General features: G+C 32.2%; 1 long non-coding RNA gene across 3 annotated transcripts; it reads left to right on the forward strand.

Moving 5' to 3' along the window:
• Window positions 1–277: 277 nt before the first annotated feature.
• Window positions 278–2,695, forward strand: LOC141724087 (uncharacterized). Of its 3 annotated transcripts, none has more exons than XR_012576494.1 (4): window positions 278–528; window positions 632–1,414; window positions 1,687–1,837; window positions 2,336–2,695. It is a non-coding gene; the product is annotated as an uncharacterized LOC141724087 (long non-coding RNA). The 3 variants fall into 3 exon arrangements; XR_012576493.1 differs by having other exon boundaries at window positions 843–1,414; XR_012576492.1 differs by having other exon boundaries at window positions 278–1,414.
• Window positions 2,696–23,252: the final 20,557 nt, after the last annotated feature.

Genomic DNA, 23,252 nt, shown 5'->3' on the forward strand with positions numbered 1-23,252 from the left:
GCAAAACGTTTTCACAAAAAATGCTATGTAAGTTATTATAAGAAAAATTAAAAAATTAATAAATAATTAGAAAAAACACTAGCAAAGCGCTTATTAGTATAAACGCTATATAAGTTTTAACTTCAATAACGTTTAACAAAACGCTATGTAAGTTAGTGTATTTTAAGTAATTAATTAATTGTTTTTTTATTTATTCTTGCACAACAGTAGCGCTTTTGGAAGCGTAGTCTTGGTGAATAGACATTTTATTTTTAATATGATTGTACTATGTTTCATTTTTACCAAGAACATCTCATTTTTTCTTCGTCAACACTGCATCGACCAACCAGTTGAAAAAATCATGAAACTTCTGGGTCAATTGGCAAATGGATTTTTTGAACTTCTATGTTCCAAAAATCATCTCTCTGCAAAATTCGCAAGCAAGTTACTCTTGGTCTTTCTGGGTCTTCTCGGATAAAATCGAATTGGGGCTTCACAGCAAATCCTTACTCATCGAGCAAATCGAGTACTCTGGCTTCAAATTGATTTGTGACTTTTCATGGCTCAATTCATTATGATCATTGAAATCGATTTGTTAATGCTAGGGTTTCTAATTCTGAAATTATGGCCTAAAAATACAATAAATTTTCAGATGCTCAATTAAGGTAATTGGATACACTAGGGTTCTTTTTCACTTTGTTCAAAAATCAAGGTAAATATGAAAAGTTTAAAAATATTTTAAAGATGTTAATCCCATCACTGTAACACTGTTCCAGATTATTTATGATTCTTTTTTTAATGATGACTATTTTACCTGGATGATCATGATAAAAATCTTGTATCTTTATTACATTACTTGCCAGAAACATTGTGTGAGATACAATCCTGAAGATCATGTTATATTACCATCAGCTTCAGCTTCTTAAGGGGTGGATTCTTAAGGGAGGAATGCTTATTATTCTCTTTAGCTAATGGAAAGGAATTTGATTCTCTTTTTAACTTTCTGGATGAGTTATCTGACTTGGCCAGGTTCAGGTCACTCGAGCTAAATATGCAGTCCTGTGTGCTCTCTCATCCTGCAGACATGAGTAAGGTTTTTTCAGGTTCCAGGATCGAAAAGCTATTTGATGATGTGGCTAGCTTTGTAAAACTGTTAGTTCCTTCAAATTAACTCTATAATATAGAGCAGAAAAGTTTACTAAGGAGTTCTTGCTGGAAGGGTCTTTCTTTATATTTGAATGGAACTACTACTGACAGAGAAGGTTATGTTTCTTATGTGATAAACTGCATCAAGGTGCTGTCTTGTTCAACATCGTCCAGTTTATATTCAGCAACAAGTACAGTAGTTGGTCAAGATCATTTGCTAGAGGAGTGGACTGTGGCAATTTGATGCTTAGCATAGGCTCGACATGCTTGGTTGGTTGATTTTCTTAAGGTTTACATAATCACTCCCAACTTTTATCTTTTTTAAGTTCAAAGATCGTGTGTTCATATATTGTTGTTTCCATTGGGGGTATAAATTTGCGCCCCTGCATAATTCTTACTTGGATCGTGTCACTTGTTAGAAACTTAAAGATTCTTGAGGGTTCTGGCAGTTAGTTTTCGTCGCTATTTTTTTTTTTGCTAAATTTTTCGTCGCTATATTATTTCCTAGCTTTTGAGTTTTTGGCTGTTCTAGTAACATTAACATCCGGAGATACTCTGCAGGTCTCAGATGTGGAGTTCAGACCTGGAAATATATACTTCCTAGAATCAAAGAAAAAAATTCAAGCTACATGCAGGCTAGTGGGGACTGGTTCCATTCCATTGACACATATTGGAAGCCTAAAAGCATCCATGCTGAACACTAGATCACAAGGTAAGAAAATTGTAACAAGTTTCACGTGATAATGGAAAATTCTCTGTAGATGCATGACAGTCTAAGAAAATTTATAATGCCTATTTAAGCTGCTGAGGATAGAGTAAATGCCATTACTTTATATAAATATATCTGTATTCTGCAAATATTTGGGAGGTTCTGGTAGAAGTTGCAGCACCTCTACAACATGCTGATGGAAGCACTAAAAGACAGTGGGTTCTTGATGCTGCTGAAATTAGCTGTATGCTTTTTTGGCTTTGTTAATATATGAATAGTATATATAATGTTTGATCAATATTTCTCTCCTCGCACGATTATAAGTTCTAAGAAATTCTTAACAATGTGAATAAAAATTGTACACAGAATGATATTAATTTGACCACTGTTTCTGTTATTCAATTTTCAATCTAGATCATTTGGGTTATTCTACTGTTCAATTATAAACACGCACTTCTAAACTCTTCCGTTATATGTTCATTCTTATTGATTCACATGCAGAAGTCTCACCAAAGTTATTGTTGATTGAACATCTGAATATCCTAATGTTGACAAGATCACATAGAAGAAAACTGGATGTTATGCATGAGTTTATAGGTGAGAAATCAGTGACGCTAAGAAACAAAATAGATGGGAGGATAAAGAGGAACCCAAGATGCAGGACGTAGGTGATCTGCTGAACCTGGATGTAGAAGTCACAAACAAAGAACAAGCAAATATATTGGTTTAACACTGTTTGATGTAAGAATATGTATAGTTGTTAGTATTCACAAGAATGGGATGTAAGGCTATATTTTACTTTTGGCTTCGTATAACAATTATGTTGATGTAGTAATTTCTAATGGATTGATCTTTAGTTCAGTATTTTGTTTCTTGCAAGTTCTTTTTCTATGGGCATTAATGGTCTCTTTCTTATGTATTTGTTAATTTTAAAAATATAGTAAAGTAAAAAAAATGAGGTATAAAATATTTTTTTAAAAAAAAATCAAATTTGAACTTGGATAGCGCATGAAAAAGAGCTATGTAACAGGTATATGGATAATTAAATAGAACTTGCATAGCGTTTTAGAATGTGCTAAAGGAGACACTTAACTTGCAAAACACTTAGTTACATAGCACTTGTGAAAACGTTATCTAAGTACATCACTTGCATAGCGCCAAAAACGTGCTATATAAGCTATACGCACTTGCATAGCACTGTCTTACATAGCGCTTAAAAGCGCTATGCAAGTGTTTAAAAAAATGCTATGCAAGCTTAATTTTGTAGTAGTGGAGTTTCTTGTGCCAATTCCAACTCTCATCTACTGATGCCTTTGAAATAAGGCGATTAAGTAGCTTCTTGATCAAGACTTTCATGCAGTCTTGCTTCATACATGTTGTCATGTCTGTATCCCATCAAGACAATTTTCTTTGACTTGTTATGAACAACTTCACAATGAGAGTCATAGAACACCACATGATAACCTCTATCAGTAATTTGACTGATGCTTAGAAGATTGTGCTTCAGTCCTTCCACCAGAGCTACATTCTCTATTATTACCTTTCCAATTATCAAGTTGCCATATCCCCGAGTGTGTCCTATATTTCCATCCCCATAAAATACATCTGGGCCAACCTTCCTTTCAAATTCTGACAGCAGGGATTTATTTCCAGTCATGTGTCCTGAACATCCATTATCCAAGACAAGAGTATCTTTCCTGTTACTTTGCAGTAAGAGGAATGATTAATTAGAAGGATTTTTAAGGACCCACACTTGTTGGGCCCTCATTTTAGACAACTTAAGTCTTTGTGATTCAGGCTTACTTCTGACAGTTTTTCCCTTATCAGGATTTGTCTTATCAGAGGTAGATTTAGTAGAACTGGAAGAATTGAGCACATAAGCAGTTTTATTGAATTTAGGCAAAGGTTCATAATAGTTGTGATACAACTTATGATAGGAACTACAAGTGTAAATTGAATGACAAATACTACCATAATGAAAACAAGGATTTTGTGGTTTATAAAATACTGACCTACCCCTAACATCAGACTCAGGAATAACAGTTTTCATTTTCTTACTCCTCCTGTAATCAATAGCAAGATGATTAGTATTGGGAACAAACTTATAGTTAAAATTCTTAGAAATACCTTGCTTACCATTCCTGTTTCTTTTAGGACTTTTTACTTGAGGTTTGTCAATAACCTCAGATAATTTCTTTTTCATTTATATTTTAGACAAAAGTCGTATGTTCTTTTGTTTCTTAACAGTCTTAGTAGTTTCCTTGTTTTCCTTTCTTTGTGTTTTATCACTTACTAATTTTTCTTGGGATGCTGAGGTAGAACCCTTCTTAAAGGTAGATTTGGTTTCATCAGCTTCTGAAGAGACAAACTTTACAAGAGTCTTGAGAGTAGTTTTATTTTCAGTGTCAAAATCCTTAACTCCATCTACATAACCAAGACAATCTTTCCAGTTTTTCTTAGAGATCATCTCATGAACCTTTTTGCCTGAAACAGTCCAAGCTGTTGTTTATTTTCATGTAACAGTCTATTGTTCTCTAGAATCTTATTTTTAATTTCCATGGAGAGACTTAAGAATAGATTTCAATTCAGATATATCTTCACTATCAAGGGAGAAGAAAGAAGTTGATACCTTATAATCAGAGGAAGTAGGAGCATCAAAACTAGCCATTAGTGCATAACATGTTTCTTCATTTTCAGAGTCAATAGAGTCCATCCAATCCTTGCTTGATGTAATCAAGGCTTTGTTCTTCCCTTTGTCATGCTTTGTCTTTTTGCACTCTGTAGCGAAGTGACCAGGTTCATCACAGTTGTAGCATTTGATTTTTGACCTGTAGACTTTTCCAGCTTTAGAGTCCTTTCCTTCTCTTCTTCCAGACGACTTCTTTTCTCCTCCAGTGAACTTCTTCCTGGAAGCTTCTTTTCTTCTGAGACTTTCTGAATTGCATTTTCTTGATGCCCTTAACTAGCATTGCAGCCATTTTCATGATATCGAAATCTGTCACGTTCTCATCAGTTTCAGAACCAGTATCATCATCAGGATTTGATGATGAATTATCAGTATCTGATTCTGGCAGATTGTTCTTTTTCCTTGCAGCTTCAACGAACCTGTCTTTTGAAGCTTTAGCATTCACTTTCAAAGCAACTGATTTTCCCTTATTGCTTTTCCTCTCTTTCCTTTGCTGAACTTCCAAATCATGAGTTCTCAGCATGCCATAGATTTCATCCAGAGTGACCATTTCCAAATCATACCGATGTTGTATGATTGAAGTCTGAGTCTTCCATTCCTTATTCAAGGCTCTCAGAAACTTGGTGTTCGAATCCACCCGATCGTACACCTTTCCCACCAAGGATAGATTGTTAAGCAGGGTGAGAAACCTGTCATAGAGGTCAGTGACACTTTCATCATACTTGGCCTCAAACTGTACATATTATTGAATCAGAATAGCCCTTTTATTCTTCTTGATGGCCATGGTCCCTTGACATTGAGTTTCAAGAGCATCCCAGATTTCCTTGGCAGCCTTGTAGGCTATAACCCTATTTGACATCACAGAGTCAAGATTGTTATGTAAAATGTTTCTTACCTTTGCATCCTTCAGCACAACAACTTTCTCTTCTGGTGTCCACTCACTCTTTTCCTTCAACTGAAGGTGTTCAACAACAGTAGGAGTTGCAGGCACCAGTTTTGGTGGCTTGTAAGGTCCATCATTGATTACGTCGAGGTAGTCTGAATCTGTGGCTTCCAATTACATGAGCATCTTCACCTTCCTTGTAGGATATTCAGTCTTTTTCAGAATGAGGATTTTAATACTTTTATCCTTGTTCAGAGACATGTTTAGATCGCTTCTGATTGTAAATTTAAAAGTTAACTTTGATACCAATTGTTGCCCCGTAGTAATACAATTGTTTAAGGGGGTTGGATACAATTGTATAAATGTTTCGAACAAGTATAAAAATATAACAGTTCTTTGTATTTCTGATAAAAACTGTTACAAACTCTCTCAAGAAATACTTATGTTCTTGAGAGCTGCTAGGTCGTACAATGCTCGAGTTAATCACCATGTGATGACCTAGACTGTGTTTATATAATACACAGCTGCTACAAATCAATCTAAGATATGCATTATCAATTCCTAACAGAAAATGATACATATCTTTAACTGAATACATAAAGTCCTATCACTCAGAACGTAACAGATATCCATCCTTCAAAATAAGGAACATAATCAATTTTCATAACAGACTGCCTTTAGATGCTGATGACATGCATATACTGATGATGCATCAAATCCTGACAACACATCAAATATTGATGAAATCTAAGACGTAGTCAGATCCTGAGCTTCTTCTGATCATTAAGAATAAACACGTAACAAATTCAATAACTCCAATATAAATTTTATAGTCACACACACACACACATATATATATATATTATGTTGTAATTGTGATGATATATATTTTATAAAATTAAATACCTTTTATACATTTTTGGGATTTATTTTCAAAAACTCATAATTCCATTTAATTTCAGTTTGACTTGTGTGCTTATCGAGTCAAAATTATTCGGTTTAATCTGGAGATACTTGGAATGAGTAATCGGATCAGAAAAATTAAATATATTAAAAAGTTAATTTTAAAAACTAATTCATTAGGCCATCTCCAAGTGCCATTTTAATGGTTGTGAAATCACGATTTTGCCTTTTTATGTTGGAAAAATATAAAAATGTCATCCTTACACAGTTTTTGTTAAAAATAAGTAAAATTGGTGTATCCTATTGGAATCAACCCCCTTACCTCCTACTTAAAAATTTCATGTCACTACTATTATGCTACATAACTTTTTTAGTGCAAATTAAAATTCTTATTAGATAACTTCCCCTCCTTTTATCAAATTCTATTTTTATTACTTTAACTTTTAAGGAAATGAAATGTTAGATTATATTATTAATGTGACTCCTGCTTTTTAAGTTTCTGTAACTTTATTCTAAAATTTTATAAATGCCACCACTTTGTTATTTAAGCAAAAAATGTATTCAAATTGTATTGGTATCAAGAATCGAACCTTTGTCTGAATTATATCTTAGAACCATGGTGCTATAATGAATTTTGATTTTATTTTAAAAGTTTTGTTAAAAAAATTATATTTTCTCCTTTTTTAATTTTAACTTTTGAGTAAATAAAATGATATAGTTTATACAGTTTTATAGCTGCAATTTAAATTTTGTAGTTAAACACACACACACAAACACAAATATATATATATATATATATATATGGGGCTACTCTAATAGAAACCATTTTAGAATAGAAACTAGAAACCAAATAATTTTAAAAAAAATTATTTCGAAACATAACACATATGATATGCAAATCGATCGTTGAGAGATGGAGAAAAATTAGATTAGATTGATCTAATGGCTTAAAATTAGTTTCTAGTTTCTATATTTATTTTGGTTTCTATTTTATCATCTCCCTATATATATCAATTATGTTTTAAAATGTATTTTAAAAAAATAAACATTTTTTATACAGTTTATCTACCTTACACTAAGTATCTAATATCAAAATTATCAGGGGTGACCGAGAATCGAACTTAACGACAGAAATAAGTTTTTCACCACTTAAGTTATATATATGTACGAAAAGAAAAAAAGAAAATACAGTGATGACCTTTATGCCAATTCATTTTTATTTCATATTTATTTATTTAAATTTTTATGAATGTAATTAAATTTATAAAAATATATTATTTTTTATTACTTAATTGTTGTATGAATATAAAATAAAGTTAAAATAATCATTTACCGTATTCAAAAATTAATTTCTTATAGGCGCAAGTTCGTTTGAGATTATATTTTGATATAAATACAGGCCCGTGCACGGGCGTTCACGCTAGTTCTGCCTTAAATTACAACAACCATGTATCAAATTTCACCTTTCGTCATTTAATTCACTAATTTTAGTAAGAAAGAAAGGTGTAATTAAAATCACAAAATAATTACAATATGAACGTAATTCTTACGATAAAAATTATAATTATTAAATATAACTAAATAACGGGGTGAAGGCCTTAAATAACCATATTTTAATAATCATTACCCAAATTACCAACTAGAAGTTTAAACTGCCCAAAATACCCACCAGATACTCCATTTTCAGTGGAGTAACATCTTGATACTCCAGTAGCATAGGAGTATCAAGATGATACTTCTTTGCCAGTGGAGTATTATGCATGATACTCCTTTGTCAGTGGAGTATCCGCCCAAACACTTGATTGTCCATGGAGTATCCGCCCAGACACTTGATTGTGAGTGGAGTAACAAGTGAGATATTAATTTGTCAGTGAAGTATCGTATAATTTTTTTAAAAATTATTAAATTAAGGTTCACACTTTAATTAAGGTTTAGGGGACCTAAATCATAAATCCTAAATTGACTTTTATTCATTTTAAAAAAAATATTCCTAAAACCTAGATAAAGAAATGTTGAACCCTAGAAATATTAAAAATTATAAAATTTTGTAAATAATAAAATATAGATTAATATTTTAATTTTAGAAAAGTGAAAAAATTACATGACCGTGGAGTATCATGCCTGCTACTCCACCGAGAAAGGAGTATCAAGAATGATACTCCACTAACAGATGAGTATCACCTGTGAAATGAGTATCACCCCAATACTCCACTGAAAGTGGTGTATCATCATGATACTTAGTGGAGTATTACTAAGTATCACGTGTATTTTGGGCAAAAGGGCCTCTAAAAAAAGGTATTTTGGTCATTTTTTCAATTTATTCACTAAAAAGGAATGAAGCAAGACTAAGTACAGTACATCTTTTAATGAAGTTTCTTGTCAATCTATATTTGACTTTATGAACAACTTGAACCAAATAGTCAATAGATTTTATAACTTTTATTTATCACTTTAGAAACTCACAAATGTTAATTTTTGTTGCCTCATAAAAGCTTTTGTTAAACAAAAAAATTAATATTATAATTTTCGTAACATATAACATACAATTTTCAATTTATAATATCAATTACTACATAATTAATCTTGATAGATAATGTAATCAAACAAGCATTCTAGAAAAAGAACACAGTGGCTTTATATCTTATTTTACTCTGAATTGTGATCGAAATGGTCATTACCCATGTTTTTGATTGTATATCTGAAATCAATGGTGAATCTGAATTTCAATTTTTTTACTTTATTTAGAATTTTTACATTTCAAATTAATAATATACTATAATTACTCATTTTATATAAAAATATATTTGGGTTCTAAATTTTAAATGAATCATAATATATCGTGCATTTTTTGACTTGCCAATTTAGGCCCAAAACCATATAAACAGCCCAAATCAAACTACTTTCTAGAAGCTACAAAAGCTACTTTCTAGAAACAACTTTCTAGAATATGGCCCCACAAAAAGTGTGGCGCCCTTCAAACCCGGGTCAGAAGTTTGGGGTCTACAACACATATACAACATATAAACCTGTATATAAAATATTATTTGCAATGACCCTACTTTATATAACCACGGATCGCAACAGGTTAAAGTATGAAAACAAGCCACAACCTTAACTTTTATTACAACGTACCAAATCCCAACTAATTTAACTTACATCTGATAATGAAATTATTCTTACAATCTTATTATCTCACTACCATATGAAGCTTCTGCTAGCTCGATCCAACTCAAACTGGAATCCTAGCTCGCATTTTGGACTGAGGAACTTCACTATCATCCATATCCTTCTTAACTGTAAAGTATATAAAAAGATTCGCAAGAGTGAGCTAACTAGATCAGCAAGTCATAATAACATTAACTGAGGTTAAATAATGATAAAACGAGATGAATAAAAGGAATCAAGTTTCTTGATAAACAACTAATAGAATTGGATATTCATTTTAAGTTTTTAAAACCAAGGTTAGGTTGCTGATCAGTGACGTACTAACCCCGGGCAAAGCACACAACACTGCTCTAACTACTAGATCCAAGGCGGGCCTAACTTGACCATCGATATGGTTTGACCACGAATCTGGTCCACATAAAGAAAACTATCCAATTCTAAAGCAGTTCAATATGATATACAATATAATTCAATAAAACCGATTCACAATCAATAGAGTTAATTACAGTTTGTATCCTCTTATTTTGTTCTAAAAACAAATATGTATCAGGACTTTGTGTAATTCTGGTTGTACCCCTCAACTTCAACCTATTATTTCAGTACGCACCCCTTCTGGTAAATCCCGGGATTAACATTAAATACTGTAGGGGTATATCAGTAATAACATTTATAACGGTTATATTATGTATATAACCTCCTCTTATTAATCTTTGTACACACAGCAGCCTCACATACATCCCTCTCCTTCATATTCAAGTTATGGGTGATTTTTGTTATTACGGAAAAAAGATTGTAGTTCAAACAGCATGGACAAACACAAATGCTGGTCAACGATTTCTTACTTGTGCTAACCGGTTATGCCATTTTTTCCGGTGGTTAGATGCTCCCGTTTGTCCCCGAGCTGCAGTGATTATCCGAAATACAGTGGAAGTATCTTTAATAGACACAACTCTGTTGTAAATCTTATTTCAGAATAAGGCAAAGGCAGCTCTATTATAATTTACAAACCAAAGGCCCCAATCTAACAAGAAACCTTCGATAATTTAACTTTTGGACTGGTACAACTGATTCATGTCTTCCTCTTGTTACATATACCACCTGATTCAATTCTTTTTTGGGATATTTTGGACCTATGTAGCAACATTAGGGGCACCATGTCAAAACTACATAGAAACAAACATAAAACATAAGCATAAATTTGAGATACTAAAAAGATGAACTTCCAAAATATGTAAGTAACTGAGATACACCAGCCTGCTGCTTGCAAATCCGTTACTAACCTGAGTATAACTTAGCAAACCAGCTTATTTATCTTCCACGTAACTACCTGGTGCCAAAAACCTCAAATTCAGAGAAATGAAAGGACTCTTGGACAAAGTTTTGACACTACTGAGATAAACCCAACAAATCTAAAATTTTAAGCCCGTTAATAGTACACTACAACCCAGATGCATTTCACGAAAAAACCAGAACATAACAATATGGAAAAGACTAGATTACCCCTAACATTTAACGGTAACAGAAGGATTTAACGGGAGTTTGGGGAAAGGGGTTCTTACTGAAATGAATTATTGAAGTAAAGGGGTGCAACCTGAATTAGCAAAAGTCCTGATACACATTTGTTTTTGGAACAAAATAAGAGGGTGCAAAGTGCAATTATCTCTAATCAATAAAACATTTGTATAAGAGCATGGTGAAAATTCAAGGGTACCGAAAGGGTATGTCAAAGTATATAAAAGAAGTGGCCTCCATCCTGTAGGATAATCGGGTATTAGATGAATAATGTTTTTACAAGGTTTTAGTACTTTGATGTCACAAGGTATGGTTGAGTATAAAAGTTTCTGTATGTGTAAACAATTCTGTTCCAGTGTTTGGTATATGATGGATATATATTCGTGGAGCAGCATCGTGTTTGTGTGGTTTAGTTCTGGTAAATCAACAAGAAATGGTTCACAAAGAATAAGGCTTACGGCTCAAAGATCAAATGATGTGGCTCAGGTTCAAGGCTGAAGGATTCAAAGTACTTTCAACATAAAACAAAGCTATTTTGAACACTTAACAATATGTTACGTTAAAGTTTAGAAATATTTGCATTATATCTCGAAAAAGGTTTAGAAGTACTTGCCTTATCACAATCGATTCCAATTTCACTTGTATTCGTCAAATGACTCTCTTCAACAACCACTCGTCTACTTTTCCTATGCCTCGATTCTATTTTCTGATCACTTGCTGTATTTTCTACATATCGATTCCATTTTCTGATCACCTGCTTCCCTTTCCTACACCTTGCTTACTCTGCTAGGCATCATAAGTATTTATCAATATTTAATTCATACGATTCTATTCGACATACATTTCTATCTACCCTTCGTTTCACCCAGATCCGATTAACGGATTGAAAGTTACGCTATAAACAAGTAATCACCGAACATATAGACCGACAGCCAACTAACAAGTCACATATAACACATAACACGTCAAATAATCAATGACATATCATTTATACAGGAGTCTCGGGTTATGAAAAGGCTTTTGGGTATTCAAAATGATTTTTACAACATTTTTCAGAATTAAAATGGGTCGTTGGATCACTTTCAGAGTAATAAACACGGCTCGGTTGGCCAAATCTAGCTTCAAAACAATTTTATAATAATTATCGAGCCTTGAAAACAATTTAAAATAATATTTTAAAGCTCAAAACTATTTTTTGGAATTTGTAAATCATTTTTAAATAATTAAATCTAATTAAATAATTAATTAAAATCAATTAATAATTAATTAAATCAATTAATCAATTAATTTTCGAATTTATTTGACCAATTAATCAATTAAATATTAACTGAAATTAATTAACTATTTAATTCCGATTTATTTTTGAATTAAAAATAATTTTTGGAATTAAAATAATCATTTTTGGAATTTTTGGAAATTAAAAACAATTTTTAAAATGATTTTTATAAAATAAATCAATTTTCTAAAAGATTTTAAACAGAAATCCAAGTTTTGAAAGTTCTGGAAACCTTCAAGTACTATTTTGTAAAAATGCTAAAAACAACTTTGGCTTAGGATTAATTTGGATCAAAATCGGGTTTTTAATAAAAAAAAAGGGTCAGGAACCGGGTCGCCGGGTCGGGATGAACCGCCGGACGAACCCAGAATCCGGTGACCCTTCCCGGATTCCGGTGACCTCAATCGAGGTTCAAAACAACCTTGTTTGATCTGTTCTTCGATGCAAAATCATTTTAAACACCTCCAGAAACCTAACCATTCAACAATCTATCAACAACAATCATTCAATCAAATTTTCGGCCAAAAGCCGGCCAAAACGCGAAGAACTCCGGCGAGAACTTCAAAAGACAACTCCGAGCTTATTAGGAATCGTTTGTGACATATGAATACATGATTCGACTGAAAATTTGATAAGGAACACGATGCACCCATCAAGATCGACTGAAAACCCCTAACAAAGATTCTCCCAAATCGAATTGAAAATATTCAAAGAATATAAACCCTAATTTCTTCAATCAGAGAATCAAACTTAAAATTGTACATGTTATTGAACTCCAAATCAAGAGTATAATATACCAAAATCATCAGGAAGAAAAGAATTTTAACATGCAAGCATCAAATCATATAAACAACTTCTCGAACAAAAAATCCTAATTTAAATATCAATAAATTCGAATTAAAACAATTAATTATAGAATCACCTGATGTTTCTGGGTATGTTTTGATGAAAGATTATGATTCTTGATTTTCAGAGATTCGATTTGAGTATAAGAGCGTCAAAATCTGATATCGATAACGCCTCCGAATTTGTATTTGATTACGAAGAACAATTTATAATTATAGTATTTTCTCTGTAGAAACTCTGTAAATACTGTTTGCAAATGATTTCTGGTACAAAATAAAATACGGTAGAGGCTATTTATAATTATGTAAAATTAGTATCCCGTTGGATCATTCCGGATATAAAACGGTACGTTTATTTATAAAACTGATCCAAACGGTACCGGTTTTCGGGATAATTATCCAAATCCGTACAATTTGTACTGCGGTATTGGTCTCAGCGCCTGGTTACACGTATTACGAAGTGATAATTATGATAGTTTAATAAAAAGATCCCGTTTATCAAAAATACGAGTTTTATTGATTTACCGAAACGAATAATGTATCGAAAATGTTACGCCGGGACCCGCACAGGACAAACCGTACTCCGGATCGTAAAAGTCAAAACATGGAAAATGCTCGGAATATTACAATTAGGTTAAGAAGGAGTTTTCAGAAGAGTTTCGGGTTATAAAAACGTAAAAATGGATGACGTCGGTTGGTTCCCAATTGTATAAAATAGTTTTTAAATACTCGGAAAAAGTTTTATAACATCCATATATTTCCTATAAAATCATAAAGCATCATAAAAATAAATAGGATGATATGACAATAATTTATATTTTATTTTGGACATATAAAAATTAAAATACTCAATTAATATTATTTTTAAACATCCAAACACATAACACTTAACAAATAATTCACAGAATAGATACTAAACACATATAATAATTTTCTATTAGCCCAAACAATTACACGATATATCCCGGATATTACAAAAAGTCACAGATTTTATATGAATATATACCAGCTTAAAATTATATTTTTTCTTCATACAGATCTAAAAATCGATTTACATGTCTAGTATCCATAAAAAATCAGACTTGTAACCTCAATTCAACAACACAGGCGTGATAAAATCACTCTATCTCTAACACTTATATGTCTCAATTCAAACTATTATAATCTCCGATGATTTACCTTTGGTCTTCAAATAATTATCAGCGACTTTGTACTATCTCTATCCGGTATGTATATGTACAATCACATATTTGTATGCACGCCCTATATTTTTTATAGTCGTAATCATTGTTATTGTATCAAGTATTTTTTTATATTCAATTGAGATATTATACTGCTATTTCTAATATTTGTAGTTGTATCTTTTCGAGTATTATGATTTGGGTAGTTTTTTTGTATTTATATTTTACTGTTTAGACAGCCTAATATGTATCTATATTCTCTTTTTTGTTATTGGTTAATGTAGGTTTAAAATTATAATGGAAGAATAACAAAGTTCGACCACTACACTACTAGAAATAGTAGATACGACATCGGTATTTAGACATCGGCATGTAATGCACCCGATGTTAAAATCCTGTTTAACATCGGTTTGGAAAAAAACGATGTTGAATACGAATACTGACATCGGTTTCACATAGTAGGCGTTGTCTATGTTCAGAAATTAAAAAGGCCAAATATATGCTTTTCACTTTGACATCGGTTAATTTTGTTAACCGTTGTCTATGGCCTTTTTTAAAAAAATAAAAATTTACTTATCTTTTTCCCTCCCATTTCAGTACACTTTTCCCCCTTTAATTTTAACAAAAAACTTCTCCACCCTTTCATTTCCCTCTTTCCAAAAGTATCTCCCCTCTTTCCTTCTTTACTCGCACACCCCTCGCACACCCGACTCTCTATCTCTCAAACATCGATGGCACCTCCCTCCCCCCCTCTCTCTCTCTCTCTCTCTCTATCTCGAACCTCAACTTCATCTCAAACACCACGACTCTCCCTCGTCTCTCTTCTCTTTCGTTCTTTTCTTGCCACTCCCCCTCGTAAACCCTAATTAGAAACTAGTACATAATCGACACTGAAATTGGACCTGTTTTGGAACCAAATCGAGCTTCAAATTGGTAAGGTTAGACCTAAATAATGGCTTTAGAGCTTGTAAAGGGCCATGGGTTTCGTTCCAAAAATATCGTTGAGTTCTTGTGTACATCCCTCTCTCCCTCGCTCTCTCTCTCTCTCTCTCTCCCTCTCTCCTATACACACACTGTATGTGAACACACACTTACTTCTTTATTACACACACACATCTCTGCACTCCCCTCTCTCCTCTTTCTTACACATATGTGTACCCTTAATTTAGGGTTTTTCAATTGATTCAATCTTTCTCTCTTTCTCAGGGCTGATTTCGAAATTAGGACTTGTTTAAGTTTGGGGCTTCATTCGAGTTCAATTTGGGCCTTTAGGGTTTGAATCGAGTTTAAGGTAATTCTGTCACTTGTGTTACATATGTTAATTTCTATATGTTATTGAATGTGTAATTTGATATGTTGGATGATTTCGTGTTGAATTGACTTTTTTGTTTATATGTATGGATGTTTGTGTTATCTATATTATTGATCTGAAGTTCTTCTTATTGTTCCGATTGATTGATTTTTCGTCTAAACGTTGTTAATTTAGTTGAATACTACAAGTTCATCGAACTATTGTTGATCTGAAAGTGTCGATCTTGAGATACTTCTACTTAATTAATATTGTTCAATGTTCTCAATTTGAGCAGGTGATAAGAACATTCTTGTTCCTTAAAGATAATTTCCAGCATTGATTAAGATTCAATTACAACATATATATTAACTAGTTTAGATTTGTAATATCATTGAGTGGTGAGGGAATGAGTACACAATGGAAATAAACTGATGTCATAATCAGCGGAAGAGGCTTCTTCCCGGGGGTACTGGAAAGTACATTTAAAATAACTATTGTTAAATGTAATTTTAAATAATTTGGGGCTTGTTAATTTGAAATGGGAAAAAACCCTTTACATGCCCTACCCTCATTAAGTAATAGGTGTAGAGGGAAGACAGATTTGAGAGAGATTAAAGGAAGTAGTATGGGATAATTTAGAGAGAGAAGTGATAGTTTGAATCAGATTAGGATGCTATGAAGCAGTAAGGGACTGGACTCTCTCTTATTATAAGGAGATATGGTTGGGAATAAAGAAATCAGTTCTAGAGAGAAAATTTATCATCTGTAATATTTATTAAATTACTTTTAATTATTTTTTATGAAATCTCCTGAATAGGTAGAATTGAAATGACTGCAAGTTATTGCTGGACCTTGTCCATGATAATATAATGTCAGTATTAACAAATACTCCGCCCCACTCTCACCCTTCCATTTCTGCAGTTATTGCAAACTGAAGTCACTTGATCCACGGAGAAGCTACTTGGCAGGTCCGATGTTTGTGATATGTTTTAAAATTGTATTCAGTATTTTTTCTCGTTATTTCTTCTCATAAAATGAACACTTATGGGAGGGGAATAAATGATTTCTTTCAAGATATAATTGGAGTTACTATCAGAGCAAAAAATTATAGAATCATATTGTGAGTTACAGACTTTTAGAAGATCTCAATAATGTATTTATGCTTTAATGATCAGAAGCATGAAACTTATGACTCATCATATTCAGAGGATATATTTGACCACAAATATATAAACTCTTGACAAGTCCTTAGTTAAAAGAGTCAGGATAACTAAGTTATTTTATTGTTATTAGTTGGGACGTTTATTTTAGACTTGGAATGTATGTCCGAATTGATTGTTGGAATATTGTATGTTAAGAAATTTGGTATCAATGTAGCTTTATGTTTCTGTTGGATGTTTTTGGTTGGATCTTGCATTGTTTGGTATTTTTTTGGTTGTGTAAATGCAATTGATCATGTGGCTGTAAAACAGGACCAGGATAGCATGTAATTTACACCACATTAACATCACAATGGTATATGTAAACTGATGTAAAAAATGAACAAAAGACATCATGTAAAATAATATTAAAAAAAGAACTAAAAAAACCGATGTGAAATAGTCATTTGACATCGGTTCTGAGAAATTGGCTGATGTTAAACAAAAAGATTTAACATCGGTTTCGTGAAGAACACCCATGTCTTATCCATCATTTCACATCGAGGGGCTAATTTAACCGATGTCTGATCAAACATTTCACATCGGGAAACTAATCTAACCGATGTCTGATCTAGCATTTCACATTGGTTTGTTTGAAAGAATTTTAATAAATGGCTTTTAGTGCTTGTAGGTTTCATATTTTAATGGATAAATACCTCATAATATTCTCATATTCACCTAAAAATACTGTAATATAAGCTGAAATTTGTTGCAAAGACATCACATTTAATCTTAAAATCGATGTATAGCACTGTAATAGACATCGGCTGTTAACCGATGTCAAAGGCTGATGATATTTAACATCACATGCGGAGACATCGGTTCAGATTTTTTTTAACATCGGTTCTGAACCGATGTCTGAACCCATATTTCTAGTAGTGCTAATAGATCTACAAAAAAGATTTAGGAAATCTACATCCAAAATATCATTCGATGCAATAGTTAATATGTAGAAAGCTCCCGTCCGTGAAAGTTTAGAACTGTAGCTGATCCGACATGATTTCTGAACCTGCACCCGACCTGTTGGCCCAACGCAAATTTGACTGATTTCTGAATCCCCCTTTTTAATGATGGTCAGGATAATTGAAAATAATTGGAGAAGTAAGAGGATGCAGATGAAACATGTTATAAGATCATCTTGATTTGGGCTGAACCTTTGAAAAAGAGGAACAAAATACACAAAAGGAAGGACTTGTTGGCTTCCACGAGGATGGATGATGAGCTGCAAGTCTCGGATGACCGGTGCTAGTGTAGGAGTCGTTGATAAAGTAAAACAATCTTTTTCATTTAAATACTTTCAACTAAGTGACATAGATTTTTTAACCTTATCAACCACTCCAACACTAACACCATTCATCCGAGGTTTGTAGCTTATCTTCCAACCTCGTGAAAGACAACTCAACCTACCTTTTGTGCATTTCGTTTCTATTTTTGAAAGCTTTACCAGAAATCAAGATGATCCTCTAGTTTGTTCCATTCGGATGCCATTGCTTCCCCAATTTCTTTCAACTTCCCTGACCCCCGTCAAAGTGGGGGAGACATAGATTTGGTCGGATTCGGGTTCAGATGGCAGGTCGAGTAAGGGTTCAAAAATTTTGTAGGATCCAGGTGCAAGCTTCGGTTTAGATGTTTCACCGACAAGAGCTTCCCATATACAACTATTGCATCGATTGCAGGTAAGTCCACCAGGCCCAGTGTTCGATTTGTAATGAAGGATTGGAAATGTTGTTGCAGTTTATCATCGGACTAAAATATTTTTAGTGTAGTTTATCTCCAAACTAAGAAATTTTAAGTAGCAAACACGATTAGTCCTCCGATTAAATAAATATAAAAGTTTTTCTATAAAATACTAGAAATTGGGAGGTTGGCTAACTTGAATGGATTCGAGTTTTTTGTTCAAAGTAATTGCATACTGAATTAATTTTATGGAACCGTAATATATGTATGTAATTGTCTGTTAAAAAATTTAAGACTTTCAGATGATATTCAAATGACTCAATTAATTTAACATATACCTATAATGATATTTTTTCATCTAAATTACGCAAAAGGTCTAAGGGGAGCCTTTTGAGATTATAATATAAGTAATATTTCTGCAAATTACAATTTCTTTTATCTTGTATGATTTTATATGAATTTTTGGAATCTATATTTTAGTGATATATATTATCTTTGAAGCATAATCCTGAAGTTGCTCGAGATAGACAGAGAACATAATTTTTTTGTATAAACTTTATAGATTCATACAAAACATAACATGAAAGCATTCTTGTCATTTCTTGTTGCACACTGAAGAAGGTCAATTGAGTGCATTTCATAATTGTATACATTATATAAAAGGTTAGATTAATAATCTATAATTTTTCTTTTTCTACGCTCATTCCATATTTTATTTTAGTTTGTAAATTAATTCAAATTTGTATACTTGATTATTTGGTACTACGTGGAGATGTTAATTAATTACATCATGAATAGTTTTGTAATTTATGCACTTGCAGTAAGCTAACTAGTGTTATATATTATAACAAATACTGTACATTTTACCATAAATAAATGTAATATATTTTAACGAGTTAACTCGTAAATAATTTTCAATTAAACTACAAATTAAGAGTAATTATTTTTTTAAAATAATGAATACATATTTTGATATTCGTAACCATATAAACTTAACATAATTTAAATCATATTTTATACAATACGTTCAATATATAATTTTGATTTATTAATAATATTAAATCGATACTATTAAATTAAACCCGGTCCAGATCTATATAAATTAATTATCAAAACGGTCCAAATCTATGTTGTTTCATGTCTATGCATTGGTTTTCTGAGTTCGCAACCCCTAATAAAAAAAATTAAATGAATTTGTCATCATTCAACAATTTTTTTCTTCTAAAAACACAATATTTTTTTGTCAATAACGTCACTTTTGTACCGGGTTATATCTATTCCATTAATTTTTACTTCTTACCATTATGATTCATGTATCTCTTCAATAAATAGTTCCCATCATTTTCAGTTTCAGGACCAATATTAGGATTTTCACCTTCAATCGATTCCGGAACTCACGATCTATATATTTATGTGAATAAAAATATCAAACTCTTGTCGAATTAAAAACCCTATTTAACCTTTGAATTCGAATATAATTAAAACAAAATTTTTAAGTGGGTTAGGAGATAGTGGATTGAGAAAGAAAAAATTTGACTTGTGACTTAAATTATTAAAATCATATAGAATGAAAATTTAGTTTGGTGTGGAAATGAAGAACAAGAGGGAGAGAAAAGAGAACGTCAATTTAATAAAAATCGTAATAGTGAATTCAAATGTAAAATTGGTAATAATTAAAATATATTTTATAGTTCATTGATAGATTTCTGAAAATGCAACTTAACGAGGGTTATAGTTCTATTCACGACATCAAAGATTTTTTACATAATTGTTTGAATTTGATAATTACTACATCAACGAGAAACATAATTAAATACTTATAAATTGTCATCAATCTCTTACTTCTCTTCTCTTCTCTTCTCTTCTTTTATTATATATTATATATCAACCAAGGGTAAAAAGAGCCAATTTACTGAATGTGAAATCACGATTTTGCCCTTCTATTTTGAAAAATTATAAAAATGTCATTATTACACAATTTTTGTTAAAAATAACTAAAATTGGTGTAAGCAATATGAATCGAACCCTTTACCTCCTATTAACAAATTTCATGTAATTACCATCACGCTACTTGACTTTTTGAGTGCAAATTAAAATTCTTATTAGATAAGTTATATCCTCTCTTTTTTTATCAAATTCTATTTTTTATTAATTTAACTTTTGAGTGGATAAAATGTTAGTTTATACAATTCTATAAATGTAATATAAATTTTGTAGTTAGGCGCGCACACACACACACACACATATATATATCAATTATGTTGTAATTTTTATAATATATATATTTTATAAAATTAAATACCTTTTGTTGGGGTGTGCCAGGAGCTGAGAATTGTTGTCATATGCCTTTGTACTTGCAGACTTCCTCCATTTTTTGAGTTCTTGAACTCAGTGCCATTATCACTTCTCAATATTTTCACTTTGAAGTTGGATCCATTCTCAATTTGCCTTATATGATCTAGAAGAATTTCTGAAATTTCATCCTTCCTGTGTAGAAAATAAACCCAAGTGTATCTAGTGAAATCATCAACAATTACAAGTGTGTACCTTTTCTTGTTGATGGACATTATGTTTACTGGTCCAAAGAGATCCAAGTGTAACATATGATATGGTTCAGTGATAGAGAATTCTGTTTTACTTCTGAAAGATACTCTTCTTTGCTTGGACTTTTGTCAGGCGTCACAAAGACCATCAGATGAGTATAGAATTTTTGGTAATCCTCTTACTAGCTCCTTCTTGGCAAGTTCATTGATTGAGTTGAAGTTGAGATGTGAAAGCTTCTTGTGCCAATTCCAGCTCTCATCTACTGATGCCTTTGAAATAAGGCAATTAAGTAGCTTCTTGATCAAGACTTTCATGCAGTCTTGCTTCATACATGTTGTCATGTCTGTATCCCATCAAGACAAATTTCTTTGACTTGTTATGAACAACTTCACAATGTGAGTCATAGAACACCACATGGTAACCTCTATCAGTGATTTGACTGATGCTTAGAAGATTGTGCTTCAGTCCTTCCACCAGAGCTACATTCTCTACTATTACATTTCTAATTATCAAGTTGTCATATCCCAGAGTTTATCCTATATTTCCATCCCCATACGATACATATGGACCAACCTTCCTTTCAAATTCTGACAGCAGGGATTTATTTCCAGTCATGTGTCCTGAACATCCATTATCCAAGACAAGAATATCTTTCCTGTTACCCTGCAGTCAAAGGAATGATTAATTAGAAGGATTTTTGAGGACCCACACTTGTTGGGCCCTCATTTTAGACAACTTAAGTCTTTGTGATTCAGGCTTACTTCTGACAGTTTTTCCCTTATCAGGATTTGTCTTATCAGAGGTAGATTTAGTAGAACTGGAAGAATTAAGCACATAAGCAGTTTTATTGAATTTAGGCAAAGGTTCATAATAGTTGTGATACAGCTTTTGATAGGAACTACAAGTGTAAATTGAATGACAACTACTACCACAATGAAAACAAGGATTTTGTGGTTTGTAAAATACTGACCTACCCCTAACATCAGACTCAGGAATAACAGTTTTCATTTTCTTACTCCTCCTACAATCAATAGCAAGATGATTAGTATTACCACAATTATAACAAGTTTTTCTAGGAGCATTGGGAACAAACTTATAGTTAGAATCCTTAGAAATACCTTGCTTACCATTCCTGTTTCTTTTAGGACTTTTTACTTGATGTTTGTCAGTAACCTCATATAATTTATTTTTTATTTATATTTTAGACAGAAGTCCTGTGTTCTTTTCTTTCTTAACAGTCTTAATAGTTTCCTCATTTTTCTTTCATTCAGTTTTATCACTTACTAATTTTTCTTGCGATGCTAAGGTAGATACCTTCTCAAAGGTAGATTTGGGTTCATCAGCTTCTGAAGAGACGAACTTAATAAGAGTCTTGAGAGTAGTTTTATTTTCTGTGTCAACATCCTTAACTCCATCTACATAACCAAGACATTCTTTCCAGTTTTTCTTAGAGATCATCTCATGAACCTTTTTGCCTGAAAAAGTCCAGGATTTAAGGGTTTTTCTCTCATTTTCTAATTTATTTTCTAAAATACTGTACTTAACTTCCAATATCTTTCCTATATGTTTAGCTTTCTCACATTCTTTTTGAATTTCAATTTGATTTACTAAGTCAGACTCCAGCTGATCATTTTTAGATTTTAAAACTTCATTTTCATGTAACAGTCTATTGTTCTCTAGAATCTTATTTTTAAAATTTCAATGGAGAGACTTAAGAATAGATTTCAATTCATATATATCTTCAATATCAAGGGAGAAGAAAGAAGTTGATACCTTAGAATCAGAGGAAGCAGGAGCATCAAAACTAGCCATCACTGCATAACATGTTTCTTCATTTTCAGAGTTAGTACAGTCCATCCAATCCTTGCTTGATGTAATCAAGGCTTTTTTCTTCCCTTTGTCATGCTTTGTCTTTTTGCACTCTGTAGCAAAGTGACCAGGTTCATCAGAGTTGTAGCATTTGATTTTTGACCTGTAGACTTTTCCATCCTTAGAGTCCTTTCCTTCTCTTCTTCCAGACGACTTCCTTTCTCCTCCAGTGAACTTCTTCCTGAAGCTTCTTTTCTTCTAAGACTTTCTGAATTGCATTTTCTTGAAGCCCTTAACTAGCAATGCAGCCATTTGCATGACATCAGAATCTATCACGTTCTCATCAGTTTCAGAATGAGTATCATCATCAGGATTTGATGATGAATCATCAGTATCTGATTCTGGCAGATTGTTCTTTTTCCTTGCAGCTTCAACGAACATGTCTTT

Source organism: Apium graveolens, chromosome 5 (genome assembly GCF_009905375.1).
Source record: "Apium graveolens cultivar Ventura chromosome 5, ASM990537v1, whole genome shotgun sequence".
NCBI classification, from domain to species: domain Eukaryota; kingdom Viridiplantae; phylum Streptophyta; class Magnoliopsida; order Apiales; family Apiaceae; genus Apium; species Apium graveolens.